This window comes from Urocitellus parryii, chromosome 3 (genome assembly GCF_045843805.1).
Source record: "Urocitellus parryii isolate mUroPar1 chromosome 3, mUroPar1.hap1, whole genome shotgun sequence".
NCBI lineage: Eukaryota > Metazoa > Chordata > Mammalia > Rodentia > Sciuridae > Urocitellus > Urocitellus parryii.
Window position 1 is genome coordinate 182,202,800 of NC_135533.1, and position 15,130 is coordinate 182,217,929.

The 15,130-nt window shown below is 41.6% G+C and overlaps 1 pseudogene; it reads right to left on the minus strand.

Moving 5' to 3' along the window:
• Nucleotides 1–13,298: 13,298 nt before the first annotated feature.
• Nucleotides 13,299–14,721, minus strand: LOC113194395 (adenylosuccinate lyase pseudogene; annotated as a pseudogene).
• Between the last annotated feature and the right edge of the window lie 409 nt (nt 14,722–15,130).

A 15,130-nucleotide genomic window follows, 5' to 3' on the forward strand; every position in this document is an offset into this window, starting at 1 on the left:
TTGTGACATCATAAGACAATGTAACATTTCAAAATAGATTTGGGGGGCTGGGGATGTGGCTCAAGCGGTAGCGCGCTTGCCTGGCATGCGTGCGACCCGGGTTCGATCCTCAGCACCACATACCAACAAAGATGTTGTGTCCCCCGAGAACTAAAAAATAAAAAAATACTAAAAATTCTCTCTCTCTCCTCTCTCACTCTCTCTTTAAAAAAAAAAATAGATTTGGGACTACTATGGGGACATAATTTTTTACATGTGATTTTCTCTTCTATACAATGATTTTTAAATGATTAAATAGTATCAATTCTAGGCCATGGATGTTACAAATAGTCTTCTCACCTATTTTAAAATAAATGAATGTGGTTTTGTTTGTTTGGGGCACTGGGAATGGAACCCAGGAGTGCTCTCCCACTGAGCCCGTTTTGTCACCAGCCCTTTTTCTTTTTAATTTTGAGATAGAGTCTCTCTAAGTTGTCCAGGCTGCCCTTCATCTTTCAATCCTCTTGCCTAAGCCTCCCAAGTGGCTGGGATTCCACACATGGCAGTTACTTGAATTTCTCATAGAATTATTTAAGGGGATATTTAATACAAAAATTAAAATTAAAGCTATGTCTTAGATTACCTGTAAAATATTTTTTTATTTAAATGTGCTAACAATGTGTGCGACTTTCAAACATCTTAAACATAATGCTAATATATAAGGTTTTTTTTTTTTAATTATCGAACATTTGGAAAATACAGAGAATCAAAAATTATCTGAGGGCTGGGGATGTGGCTCAGGCGGTAGCGCGCTCGCCTGGCATGCGTGCGGCCCGGGTTCGATCCTCAGCACCACATACCAACAAAGATGTTGTGTCCGCCGAGAACTAAAAAATAAATATTTAAAAAAAAAAAAAATTATCTGAATTCCATCATTTGGAGAGAACCATATTTTCATTTTGGTTTATTTTCTTCCATTCTCTTTCTTTTACTTATTTTTTTCTTTTTTCCTTTTCTTTTTCTTTCTTTTTTCTTTCTTTCTTTCTTTCTTTTTTTTTTTTTTTTTTTTTTTTTTGTGATACTGGAGATTAAACCCAGGGCCCTTAATCACTGAGCCACATCCCCAGCCCTTTTTATTTTTTATTTTGAGACAGGGTCTCTCTAAGTTGCTTAGGGCCTCACTAAATTGCTGAGGTTGACTTTGAACTTGTGATTCTCCTGCTTCAGCTACTGGGATTACAGATGTGTGCCACCATCTCAGCTTCTTCCATTTTCTTTCTTTCTCGCTCTCTTTTCTTTTTTTCCTTTGTACTGGGGATTGAACCCAGGGTCTCTGTACCAATAAACTACTTCCCCAGCCCTTTTTATTTTATGTTAAGACAGGGACTCATTAAATTGCTGAGACTGGCCTCAAACTTGATCCTTCAGCCTCAGTCTCCTGAGTTGTGCATGCCACCACTTCTGGCCAACACACACACACACACACACACACACACACACACACACGAATATTTTTAAGTATAAAAGGTAGAGATGAGCCAATGTGGTGGCACATGCCTGTAATCCCAGTGGCTCAGGAGGTTGAGGCAGGAGGATGGTAAGTTCAAAGCTAGCCTCAATAAAAGTGAGGCACTAAGCAACTCAGTGAGACCCTGTCTCTAAATAAAATACAAAATAGGGCTGGGGATGTGGCTCAGTGGTCAAGTGCCCCTGAGTTCAGTCCTTCAATCCCCAGTATCATTCCCATCCCACCCCCCAAAAAGAAAGAAAAAGGTATACGATCCTTTCAGTTTTTCCTAATGGTGGAATGAGTAATTTGTGAAACAGGTAATCTGACAAATTCCCTCTGAAGACAGCTAGACAGGAGATCAAATGATACGTGTGTATGTCATGTATGTCAAGTTGGCTTGAAGGCATGGGGGAGCTAATGAGCAGTGAAGGCTTGCAGAAGCCACGTCAGGGGGAACATGGGAATCTTGACAAGGCGTGCCTTCAGGGGCTGCTTCATCCTGGCCGGTATGTGCTGATTTTGAAAGGCTGAGAAGGCTGAGCAACCCTGACAGCCCCAAGGGTTCACTGAGTAAAACATAGAGTACGGGTCACCAAGCAGTCCACAGGGACAGATCCTCTGCGCTTTGAGTCAGATCCCCTGCCATCTATTAGTAAAGCAGCAAGAGGAAGGTTTCTGAAACTGGCAGACCAGGTACTCCTGCTCAAAACCCCGCAGTGACTTTCAACTTCATAGTAAAAGATAAAGTAAGGGGGGAAAAAAGAAGACAGCTTACAAAATTCCTGTCCTATCAGGTTTTTTTTGTTTTTTTTTGTTTTTTTTTTTTTAGGGGGGGTGAAAGATCCCAACATCCCCTTTTCATATGATGTCCTTATTGCAAAATGAAATTTATAGATAACAACTAATCTACAAATAAAATTGTGGAAAAGTTAATGCAATGTTCAAACTAATATAAGGAAGAAGAAAAGTAATCTGTAATAAAACAATATGTATTTCTGGATACAATGAGATCAAAGATCAGGCCTGCCTGTAATCCCAGAAGCTGAAAGGTTGAAGCAGAAGCAAAGCCAGCTTCAGCAATTTAGCAAGGCCCTAGCAATTTAGAAAAAAAAAAAAAAATATATATATATATATATATATATATATATATATATATATTCTAAATTATATGTATATCTCCTGTCTCTAATATATATATATATATATATATATATATATACACACACACACACACACATATACATATATATATATAGGCTGGGGATGTGTCTCTGAGTTCAATTCCCAGTACTCTCCGGAAAAAAGATGAGATCAGAGCATATAATGTGTTATAAGATGGTGTTTACACCTGTAGGCAGAACGGCTGTGAACCCAGTCTAATAGAGCTGCGTGTGCCACCAGTAACTCGATGCCATAAGCAGGGTTCCCATCAGTGACCTGGTATCTGATATGGTTAAAAACTCTTAGGAAAGTTTCAAACAAAACAATTTTCCTTTAATCGCAAGGTAATTGCACTTCTATATAATACAGGCTGTATTAAAACTGTGCAACAAGCACATTGTGTTTCTATGTGTAATGAAGCTATGTTCGAGCCTCAGATAATAGATGTCTTTCAGATAATAAATGTCTTGCTGGCAAGACATTTAAGTCTTGCTGAACCCAGGACAATTCCCCATCGAGTAAGACTACCCCATGTAGTACTTCTGGTGTCCCTGGGCCCTACCCACAAAATGCTATAACTCTCCCTCGTGTCATTGTGTCAATAAAGACACTTCCATCAGCGGGTGCTTGGTGGTGCACACATATAATCCCAGCGGCTCCAGAGATTGAGGCAGGAGGCAGGAGGATCTCAAGTTCAAGGCCAGCCTCAGCAACAGTGAGGCGCTAAGCAACTCAGTGAGACCCTGTCTCTAAATAAAATACAAAATAGGGCTGGCGATGTGGCTCAGTGGTTGAATGTCCCTGAGTTCAATTCCCAGTACCCACCATCCCCCTGCCAAAAAAAAAAAAAAAAAAACACACGCTCCCATCAATCTGCCAAGTGCCCCTGACATGGAGGAATCATACGCTGCCTTTGAGAACCACTCCTTTGGGGACGTAGGGAGTTGTTCCCTCCTGGATCTCATCTCCTGCTGCATTTCTCCTGGCTTTTGCCTGTGCACCCTCATGGTTCCTCAGATCTGATCAAGCCTGCTTTAGTATCTCTGCCATGGCTGTTCCACCTGAATGCTCTTCTCCCACATGTGGCTACAGTTCACTCCCCACCTCCTTCAGGTCCTTGCTCAAACATTGCCACCTCGGTGAGAACATCCCAGGCCCTTTATTTGAAATTTCACATTCCTCATTGGCATTTCCTCCTCCCCCTTCCCTGCTTAATTTTTCTCCTTGGCATCACATCTGACATTCTCTGTTTTACTTATTTTTTCTAACCACCTCCACCTCTAGAGGCTTCAGATGTAATATGATAAGGTTTCCTGTCTTGACTGCTAAGCTCCATAAATCTCAGCAGAAGAAAGGAAAGGGGAAGGAGGGTTTCAGGAAGTAGCAAAGGGTCTTCAGACCCAAATTCATCTTCCATCCTCACACCATCCGATGGGTTGCACATTGATTGTCAGTTCTTTGCCCCAAAGAGTGTCCCCCTTTCCTTTCTGGTTACTGGGCAGGGTCAGGGTGTTCAATCAGGTGATGATGCTTATGGTACCAGGATCTGCCCATGGCTTTTGATGTCTTCATGAATGGAGAGGTTAATTTTGAAAAGCAGGGTAGGCAAGAACCTCTGTAAACGATATTACCCCAAAGTCAATTGACTATAGAGGAGCAGAGCTTAGAACTCTGGACTCTCTTTTTAATAAGATGCATTTATGAACCTAGAAAATTGCAACTGAATGGCAGGGTCAGAAGCAATTATAGACATGGTGGAATCTGCCAGGAATGTTTTGAGTGAGTCACAGGAGGTAGCTTTTATTTTATTTTTAATTTTTATTTTTTACAGTACTAGGGATTGAACCCAGGAGTGCTCTACCACTAAGCTACATCCCCAGCCCTTTTTATTTTTTCTTTTGAGACAGGGTCTTTCTAAATTGCTGAGACTGGCCTCAAACCTGTGATCCTCATGGGATTACAGTCATGTGCTACTGTGCCCGACAGAGGGCAGTCTTTATTTTTTTTCAGAAGGCCGACTTTAAACCATAGTTATTGGAACAGTGCCTAGAAAATAGGGCTCAATAAAAGGAGATTCAACCAAGATAATACACTATGAAATTCCAGTCATTTGCATAAGTTGCATAAATGAGGTATAGAGGTTCCTGTCTTAACCAAAAATTTCATAACTTGGAGTGTAGTTCCTTAAAAAAAAAAAAAATCCACATAAGGACTGCATATTATTACCTGCCACAAAACAACTTCTGTAGTTTTAGAAAGAAAGCTAGTGGAGAAGATCTCTTCTTCCAAAATTTATGCTGGAATTCAGTAATGTGAATGTTAGTATCCTCACACTCTAAATATCTGTGGTAGGAAGAATAATAGCCCCAATTACGTCCATATGTTAATACCTGAAACCTGTGAGACTACTAGGTTACAGAACAAATGGAAAACACAAGTTAGAGATGGCGTTAAGGGGATGGGGCTGTAGCTCAGTGGCAGAGCACTTGGTGAGGCACTGAGTTTGATTCTTAGCACCACATAAAAATAAACAAATAAAGGCATTCTGTCCATCTACAACTACAAAAAAAAAAAAAAAGAAAGAAAAAGAAAAAAAAGAAAGAAAGAAAGAAAGAAAAAATTAAGGGATGGCATTAAGGTTGCTATCAGCTGTCTTGTAGATGGGGAGATTTCTCATGGGCCCAACATAATTGCAATGTCCTTTAAATATAGAAAAGAAAACAGAAGACCATGAGAGCCAGAGAGATGGCAAGGTGAGATGGCCTCAGCCTGACATTGCTAGCTTTGAAGCAGGGAGGGGACCAGGAGCATGCGCAGCCCAGCCATAAATGTGGGCAAAGGTGAGAAAACAGGCCCTCCCCATGGTCTCCAGGAAGAAACACATCTGCTGACACCTGGATTCCTGTCCAGGGAGACCCGGGTGGGACTTCTGACCTACAGAACTGTGAGGTCATAAATCGTACTGCAATCAATCACCAAGTGTGCTAAGACAACAATAGGAGACAGATTCAACATCGTTATGCTGGTTGCATTAGTCACCATCTGACACAGAGAAGTTATTCTCCGTTTCACCCCACACCCCCAGAACTTCTCCCTGTGGCCAGTTTTTTCTGAATCATTCTATGCTGGTAGTTGTCAATGCAGGGGGAGGGAGGGTTTGGGCTCTTAGGGGACATTTTTGGCCATGTCTGGAGAATTTTGTTTATCATAACTGGGAGGTGTGAGTTTGCTGTTGACATCTGGTGGGTAGAGGCTGGGAACGCTGATAAGCCTTCTACAAGGTACATGTCAGCTCCCAAAAGCAAAGAATTTTCTAGCCCCAAATGGCAATAGCATCAGTGATGGAGAAACCCCATTTACTCAAATACCAGCTTAGGTAACACCTGGGTTAGGGGGTGAGGACCTGTATGCAAGGAATTCCTGTACCAGCTCCCTCTGCCCCCCCCCCCTTTTTTTTTAATCCTGCTTTCTTCCTACTCTGAATTCTCAAAGGAGGTGTTATGGTTTAGATGTGGTGTCACCCAAAAGCTCACGGGGTGAGACAATGCAAGAAGGTTTGGAGGAGAAATGATTGGGTCATAGCCTTAACATAATCAGTGAATCAATCCCTGATGGGATTAATTGAGTGTAACTGGAGGCAGGTGGATGTGTCTGGAAGAAGTGGTTAATTGGGAGCGTGGCTTTGGGGTATATACTTGTATCTGGAGAGTGGAATCTCTCTCCCTCTCTCCCTCCCCGCCCCCCTCCCTCCCCCACCCCCTCCCCTCCCCTCCCTCCCCTCCCCTCCCTCCCCTCCCTCCCCTCCCCTCCCTCTCTCTCCCTCTCTCTCCCTCTCTCCTCCCCCTTCTCTCTGTCCCTCTCTCCCTCCCCCTCTCCCTCCCCCCTCCCCTCCCCCTCCCTCCCTCTCCCCCCCTCTCCTCCCCCTTCTCTCTCTCCCCCCCTCTCCTCCCCCTTCTCTCTCTCCCCCTCCTCTCCCTCCCCCTCCCCCTCCCCCTCCACCTTCCTGAACCTCCTGTGAGCTGGTTTCCTCTACCACACTTTTCAGCCAGGATGTTCTGCCTCACCTCTAGCCCTGAGGAATGGAGCCTACTGTGTCTTGGACGAAGACCTCTGAAACTGTGAGCCCTCAAATACACTTTTGCTCCCTTTAAAATTGTCTTTGTTAGATCTTCTATTCACAACAGCAAAAAAAAAAAAGATGACTAAAACAGGAGGGAATATATCCCCTGAGGAGGCAAATATTGATTCTTGGGGATTGTCTTAGTTCAGCTCCTGTAAAAAATTACCGTAGACTGGGTACCTTAAAGAAGATTTATTTTCACAGTCTGGGACGTCCAAGACTAAGTGTCTGGAGAGCCCAATCCCTGTTTTTGCAGATAACATCTTCTAGCTATTTCCTCACAAGGCCGAGAGCAGATTCTTAAGTCTCCTTTAAGAGCACTCATCCATTGAATCAAACCGTGTAATATGATGTATTAAGAACTATGTAATGTTATGAACGACCAATAAAAAAAAAATAAATAATAAAAAAAAAAAAAAAAAGAGCACTCATCCAAGTCATGACCTCATTACTCCCCAGAGCCCCACCCCTGATATGGGGGCATGAGGATTTTAATATATGCATTTTAGGGAGAGACACAAAAATTTACTCCGTAGCAAGGTGGGGGTAAAAAACAGATATTACAATGGTTTGTGGCCCTCTAAAGTTCATCTTCAGCTGAGGAACTCTTTTCTTTTTTTCCCAGTACTACTGGGGATTGAACTTGGGGGCCCTTAACCACTAGCCACATCCACACCCCCTTTTTTATTTTGAGACAGGGCCTAGCTAAGTTGCTGAGACTGGTTTTGAACTTTTGATCCTCCTGCCTCAGCCTCTTGAGTCACTGAGATTACAGGTGTGCACCACTGCACCTGGATCCTCACTCTGATGAAATCTTATTCCTCAGTATTCATTTCTCCCATTAAATTTCTTTACATTATATTTACTTTTTCCTTAGGTGAATGACAATGACAATTTTTTAAAAGGTTAAGAAGTACTGCTTTCTCCAAAGAGTGAAATTAATCTCTTCCAAAGATGATTATTTTCTTCTGACCTTTTTCTTTTTTTTTTTTTAATATTTATTTTTTAGTTGGACACAATACCTTTATTTTATTTATTTATTTTTATGTGGTGCTGAGGATCGAACCCAGGGCCTTGCACATGCTAGGCGAGAGTTATACTGCTGAGCCACATCCCTAGCCCCTTTCTGACCTTTTTCTTTAAGGGGAATTTACCTAGAATCTGAAAGAGTGTTTGTGTTGTTTAGTTGAGTGACAAACAAAGAGCATTAATGTGTAAATTCATTTTAAATTTGCATGCTTATGAATTTTTTAAAATGTACATAAAGACAGATGTACAAAATTACTGTTCAACTGCTAACATTTAGTTGAAGACATTTGGTTCTGTCTTTAACTCTTCCTTCACGTTTCTTATTTTTTAAAAAAAAATTTAATTGCTTTTATTTTTTAAATACATTACAGCAGAATGCATCACAATTCTTACTACACATATAGAACACAATTTTTCATATCTCTGTTTGTATATAAAGTATGTTCACACCAATTCATGTCTTCATATATGTACTTTGGATTCCTCCATCATTGCTAAACCCCTGTCCCCTCCCTTCCCTTCCCACCCCTCTGCCCTATCTAGAGTTCCTCAATTCTTTCCGTGCTCCCTCTCCCTACCCCACTATGAATCAGCCTCCTTATATCAGAGAAAACATTTGCCACTTGTTTTATTGGGATTGGCTAACTTCACTTAGCATTATCTTCTCCAACTGCATCCATTTACCTGCAAATGCCATGATTTTATTCTCTTTTATTGCTGAGTAATATTCCATTGTGTATATATACCATAGTTTTTTAATCCATTCATCCACTGAAGGGTATTTAGGTTTGTGAAAGGGTATTTAGCTATTGTGAATTGTGCTGCTATAAACATTGATGTGGCTTTGTCCCTGTAGTATGCTGTTTTTAAGTCTTTGGGGTATAGCTGAGTCAAATGGTGGTTCCATTCCCAGTTTTCCTTTTTTAAAAATTAATTAATTAAATAATTATTTAATTTTTATTTATTCTAATTTGTTATATATGACAGCAGAATGCATTTCAATTCATATTACACATACAGAGCACAAGTTTTTGAATCTCTAGTTGTACACAAAATTGGTTTTAAAGCAGAGCACCTGATAGGTCCAGCCCACACAGGAACTGAGCTGAACAACTAGAAAATGGCTCTGGTGGTTTTATTTAAGGGGGGTACATCAAAGGCAGGGATAATGTTTCAGGGGCGGAGTCTTGCTTCATGGTGTCTTTTAGTCAACAGGTTGATTGGCATCTTGGCAGGCTACACCCATCTCTGAGAGGTTGTATGGCTAGATGGCTGCAGCAGGTCACCCTATCTCTGGCGCTCTGTGGGACCTGACAGAGTTAATAGGACTGATGTATCTGGGTGATCTTGCCAGCAGGATTGCCACTGGAAGTTTCCAAATACCGGATTTTCCTATTCAAAGGACTTCCATGCTGAATTGGTCCACATATAGTCTACAGATGGCTCTCGTCAGAAGGGATCTGATAGTAGGCTGTAGTCGTGAACATATAATCACTAATGCTAGAAATTCTAACAGAACATTTTTAGTTTTACTCAAATAATGCTTCCTGTTTCTGCTAAGCAATACATATAAAGGGTTTATGTAGCCAGGCTCCATTGCACATGCCTATAATCCCAACAACTCGGGAGACTGAGGCAGGAGGAGCACAAGTTCAAAGTCAACCTCAGCCATTTATGGAGGCCATAAGCAACTCAGCAAGAACCTGTCTCTCTAAATCAAATACCAAAAAAAAAAAAAAAAAAAGAAAGAAAGAAAGAAATGGAGATGTGGCTTAGTGGTTAAATGCCCTGGGTTCAATCCCAGTACCTTGGTACATATCAATAACCTAATCAGTATTTCTTTAAGAATGAAATTTTTGGACCTTTGAGAATTTGCTGAGATTATAGCTCAGTGGCAGAGTATTTGCTCAGCATCGTGAGGCTCTGGATTCAAGCTCTGGCGCTGTTAAAAATAAATAAAAACAATAAATAAAATTAAAATTATTTGTTTATGGTGCTGAGGCTCAAACCCAGGGATTTGAACACACAAAGCACATATTGTACCACTGAGCCTCAAGCCTAACTCCCAAATGGACTAAACTATAAATTACATTTGATAAATGTTATCAATGCTTAAGAGATTTTTCTCAATGTAGCTCATTAAAGAATGACACGGTTATAAACTGAACTTTATATTAGTCTACAAGAAATGGGGAAGGTATGTGTTTATGATTTGTTCCTTCCTTCCTTCATCACACATATGCAGAACATTTCTTTCTCTTCTCACAAAGAAAACTTGAACAACTCACCTTTCCTTACCCTCAAACAAACCCTTCCAATAAACCAAAGCCAAACATCCAGAAAAATCGTTTCCTTATGTTTTGTCAGAGGTATGAAGAAAGAAGCATGCATTTTAGGCAGCTGTGGGACATGCTGTCATAATGACATGTTCCTTGTGATACTGGGTCTTTGAATGATTAAAATGATTCTTCGGCTATTTGAATGATGTCACTCTGTTGCTGTTCCTCTGGCTATTTTGCTTTTATACTGCAAATGTGTTAAAAATTTAAATCCCAGCTTGAACTTTTATTTATGCTGAGCTCAGCCCTGTGGATTGCCTCATTATACAGTGCCTGCAGGAGAGGCACTTGTGGGCATGCAGCCAGCACTCCTGGGTCAGCAGGAACTATTTCAGCTCAATTTAGAAAGCAAAAGAAAGGGATCTGGTTGACCTACAAGTGCCAACTCTGTAAGAATGATTGTTCACCACAATGGTGATTATTCACAGCTTGCCCATCTTCCTGAGAAAATAAAACCTTCTTCAGGGACTTTCCCCCCTCCTCTAAATGAAAGAATCCATTCTTGGTTTCTTGTAAAAATTTTTTAAAAAATACTTTTTACAGAATATCAGAAGACTTCTTATCCGGTCAATTTTTAAAAATTTGTAGAAGATTGTTCGAGGGATCCATGCAATAACTTATTATTATTTTTTTTTTTTTACATCCTAAAAGAATGACAAGGTAAAACTGTAGAGATGGACTCACCAGGACCCCCTCTAATTTCATTCACTCCCTTTTTTTTCCCTTTGTTCCTTGAAAATGATCTTCAGGATTGCTCAGTTCTTCAGGCTGTCCCCAACATGTTACATAATGACCATGACCTCTGTGGAATTGGCATTCCAAGAGGTTGGAATTTAGCCCTTCTACTGATTACCAGATCTTTTCCATAGGTGAGTCCATAATCTAGCTATGAGTCTTGCTTCTCCTTTCCTCATTTTACTTGAGTGACTTTGGTGTCTATTTGTTCTCTATTGCTGCCATAACAAGTTACCAAAAAGTAAGTGGCATCATGCAACTCGAATTTATGATTTTACAGTCCTGGAGGACAGAAGTCCTGAAGGAGGTCTCCCTGGGCTCAAATGGCGTGGGCAGGGCTTCATCCCTAAGAGAGGCCACAGAGGAGAATTTCTGTCTTGTCTTCTCCGGCTTCTAGAGGAGCCCACATTCCTTGGCTCATGCCCCCTTCCATTTGAAAGCCAGCGATGGCTGGTTTAGCCCTTCTCAGGATGCTTCATGCTGATACTGACCTGCTTCCCTCTTCTACAACTAGAGAAGGTTTGTGATGACATGGGGCCCTCTTTGCTAATAAAGGATAATCTCTTTAAGGTTAGTGTTAGATCCTGGGGCCAAAGTTAAGTCCATTTTGAGAATCAGTACCTGCCCACCCAGGCATGACCTTCCTGTTAGGTCCACCCTCAAAGACTCCCTGAGTACTGAAACTGTAGGAAAGACCCCCCAATAACAATCACAGGGCCAGATGGGTTATTTTTTAAACTATTTCATTTTATGTGACTATACAGTTAAGAAGTCCCCCCACCCAGCAGGCTGCTGCACCTTGCAGAAGGGCAGTCTGCAGATATTCTCTGTCAATAAACCTTTGCTTGAACTCAGAGATGTGTCTCTCCTGGATATTTGCATCAGCTACCCTGAAAATGAAGCAGCAGTGGAAGTGTCATCGGGAGAGTGAAAGGAGACAACGTTGGGGATGAGAAAGGGCCAGCCACGTGGAACATTCTAAGCCGCAGTGAAGACCTAGGATTTTATGCTGGGTGAAATGAAGAGCTGTTGGAGGGTCTCAAGCCTAGAAGTGACATAATTTTATTTAAATTTCAAAAAGACCCCTACAACAGATTGTTGGGGGGCATGAATACTAGCAGAGACCATTGAAGAGGCTATGGTTATTGTTGGAATGGAGAAAAATGATTTTATACAAGCAGAATCTTAGATGTCTTCCTTGGGAGAAAATTAACCAACTCAGCCACTAACAAGCCCAGTGGGAAGACTACCCACATGATGGTCCTTCCCCTCATTACAAGACCTTGAATCCCTAAAGGCAAGAGATTGACAGCCCTTCAATCCTAGAGCTTAATACAGTGCCCAACATGGAACAGGTACCAGAAAGGCTGAATGATGTACGTAACCTGGCCATGGCTAGATATTTGGTCTTTTTTTTTTTTTTTTTTTTTTGGCTCAATAGTCTAGTAGCACGCTCATGCACTTTGTACTAATCCATATAGATCTAAGGGATATTTATCACATTTTCATTTTTTACATTAAAAAAGAAGAACAGAAACCATCAGTCTTTATTTTCTTTTTCTTTTTTGTTGGTTTTAAATATATATATATTTAATATATATAATATTATATATATATTTATAATATAAATATATATTTAAATATATATAATATAATTGTAGTTGGACATAATACCTTCATTTATTTTTATGTGGTACTGAGGATCGAACCCAGAGCCTCACAAGTACTAGGTGAGCACTCTACCGCTGAGCCACAACCCCAGCTGCTGATCTTGGTTTTAACTCTTATGACAAAAGATAATCAAGCCACTCTTCCTCCATACAATGTTAGTATTGTTGATGTGTTTTCTCCTGTCTAGGATAGAAGAGCCCTCTATTACTTTATAACAAAATCTTCTTTGGATGTTGGTGCTCTGGGTTACCCTTAGATCAGGAACTGTCTTCTCAGTCCTGGCTCATACTGAGTTAAAAGCTGATTTAAATTTATCCTTCTTAGATGAAATCTTAGTTATTCTCCTAATTCTGGGTCATATGTAAATCTTCTAAACAACAGGTTTTTTTTTTCAGCCAGGGACCATGGCGCACCTGTAATCCCAACAACTCAGGAGGCAGAGGCTGGAAAGTCAAAAGTTTGAGGCCAGACTCAGCAACTTAGTGACACCAGATTTGGAAAAAAAGAAAAAAAAAAAATAAAGGCCAGGGGTTGTAGCTCAGTGGCAGAAAGCCCTGGGTTCAATCCCAGTACAACCACAACAGCAAACAAACAAACAAACAAAAAACACAGAGTTAAGCGCAGAAGTACAGTTCACTTTGTTGTGCAGTGTTAAACCTTAGAAAGAGGAAAGGACTGTATCAATTTAAGGTAACAATTCTTGTTGTAAAACAAGGCACTACAGTAACACTACTTTCAAGTGTCAGCAATAAAGTTAACAAACCAGCAATGATTTTTCATTTAATTCTCTTCCAACTCTACAGAGGTAATATGGTTTTAACAGGGGATATACCTCCTCTTCTAAGAATCTCTGTACCTGCTGGGGGGCACAGCCAATGGAAGAAGAAGGATCCAATAAATGCTGCAACTGGGAGTGACTGGGACTGAAGTGAATGGGAGTGAATCAGACTGGATTCATTCTGTGAGGTCATTGTCATCCCCTTCCTGCTTCACAACATGAGCTGCTTGCTGGGAAAGCACTCTAATTTTCTCATGGCAATCCTGGCGGCTTCTCCCAGCTTTGACCAGGGCCATGATGATGTTCTCTGTAGCCATGAAAGGCAGTTCCTGCCTAATGCGCTGTTCAGTGACTTTGGAGTACACCACCAGTCCTTCAGAAATGTTGTGTAGTGTGTTCAATATAGTATCTGCCACAGATTCGTGGGTTGGCACTATCATCCAGTGTGCGTTCAAACCACTGCACAGAAGCTGTCTGCAGTGGATTCATGAGAAGGGTCACCAGGTGACGGGCAAGGCTGCAGCAGCCTTCTGAGCTCATGGGGTTCCTCTTGTATGGCATTGCACTCGAGACAATCTGCTGTTTTTCAAAGGGCTCCTCCGTCTCCTTGAGATTGCACATGTCAGTGAAAATCTTGTGCCCTGATGCTCCCAAGCTAGCCAGCATGGGCAATGCCTCGATGTCTACTTTTCGTGAGTACATCTGCCTTGGGATGATAAAAGCCCTCTTGAACCCTGCCTTTTCTACCACCATCTTGTCCAGCTGTTCCCTTTTGGTGATCTCCCTCAAAGAGCTGCAAGAAGCTAGCCTGAGTGCCAGTGGTGCTTTTCACTCCATGGGAGCACAAGTTCTGGAGATCCATGCAAAGATCTTGACTCCAAAGACAGTAACATTTTTCAACTGTGATCAGTTGGGCAGGCTGGAAATGTGTAAAACCTAAGGTAGGCAGATGGGCATGTTCCTTAGTAAAGTCGGCAAGCCGAGAGATCACTCTGGCAAGCTTCGGCAAAAGCAGGTCAAAAGCATTTCTAAGAATAATCAAGTCTGCGTTGTCTCCAACATAGCAAGAGGTGGCACCCAGGTGAATAATGCCTGCAGCTTTTGGACAGCAGTGGCCAAATGTATGTACATGAGCCATAACATCATGTCGCAATTGCTTCTCTTCTTCAGCTGTCATCTTGAAGTCCATGTTGTCCAAGTTTGATTTCATCTCCTGGATTTGTTCATTTATAGGCAAATCCAATGTCTGTTCAGCCTCTGCCAGCCACAGCCAGAGCTGCCACCACGTCTGGAATTTGTTCCTGTTGCTAAACACAGAGCACATCTCGGGGCTGGCTTAGCGGGAAGCAAGCAATGAGTGGTAGCTGTAAGGCGCACCATGGTCGCCTCCCGCTGCCATCCCCAACAAGCAACACCATGAGCCAGTCTTAATTTTCTAAAATTTTTTTTTTTTTGGTACTGGGGATTGAACTTGGGGGGCACTTGACCACTGAGCCACATCCCCAGCTCTATTGTATACTTTATTTAGAGACAGGGTCTCACTGAGTTGCTTAATGCCTTGCTTTTGCTGAGGCTGGCTTTGAACTTGCGATCCTCCTGCCTCAGCCTCCCAAACTGCTGGGATTATTGACGTGTGCCACCATGCCCTGCAGTCTTTATTTTTAAAATAAAGTACACAATGACTATTATGGTAAAAATAAAACAGATAATGGTTGGGGCTGGGGATGTGGCTCAAGCGGTAGCGCGCTCCTCTGGCATGTGTGCGGCCCGGGTTCGATCCTCAGCACCACATACAAACAAAGATGTTG